Genomic DNA, 906 nt, shown 5'->3' with positions numbered 1-906 from the left:
CTCCAGCCCGCGAATGAGAGGGATAGAATCGCACTATAAAAAAAATTCACTTTAGGAAGAAATCGGTGGAAATTGCTGTGCACTTTTTTTTAAGGTCACTGAATAAACACTTTTTTTTCCTCTCTCTCCAGGAACTTTCAGAAAGGGGGGAGGGGAGGAGGACGACTAACTGGCTCTTTAAAAATAACTGGAGCAACTGTCAGATTTCTCGTTTCCTCGGATCAAAATAAATTGATGGGCGTCGGATCCTCTGGAAAAGCCGCCGGGAGCTGTGTGTGTGTGTGTGAAAGGAAATCCACCTTTTTTGATAAATGGCCAGACAAGCCCCGCAGTTGAGTCTCTCTTTGTGTCCGAATTCTCAGCCCAATTCACCCCAAATTCACCTGGTATTGTGGCCGCTTCGCCCCACGAGCGGGGAGAGGCACACGCGCGCCGCGAGAGGGGGACAACGTAGCACAAACTGTGAGGAACAACTTGTCAGAGATTTTCCCACGCTTTTCACACGAAATCACACAAAACACAAATCATATCATGTCGTGGGGTCAACACCAGGGCTCGAGGGGGGAGGGGGGGGCGAAGGAAGGCGCTGGTGGTCCTGCCGCGGGTGGGCCTGGCGCGGGGGGTGGGGGGGGGAACTACCTGACGGCGGCTGACACCTTCGGGAGGCAGCGTCCGACGTCGCTTGATCCTGAAGGGGGAGAGGCTTAGCCCGGCAGGGTGGGTGGGGGGGGGAGGGAGGCACGAGAGGGAAACGTATGTTTGCGAACGAAGTTGGAATTAATCTGTTGTAGGCACTTGAGGTGTTGGTATCCTCGGCTGTGGGCGGAATGTGGGCGGTGTTCTCAAGGCGGGCTGGTGGGCGTCGTCGGGGCGCGTCGTGGACCGAGCCTCGGGCTGGCAAGGGCG

Source organism: Penaeus monodon, chromosome 24, assembly GCF_015228065.2.
Source record: "Penaeus monodon isolate SGIC_2016 chromosome 24, NSTDA_Pmon_1, whole genome shotgun sequence".
In the NCBI taxonomy this organism is placed as follows: Eukaryota; Metazoa; Arthropoda; class Malacostraca; order Decapoda; family Penaeidae; genus Penaeus; species Penaeus monodon.
Note: the sequence above shows the minus strand (reverse complement) of the source record.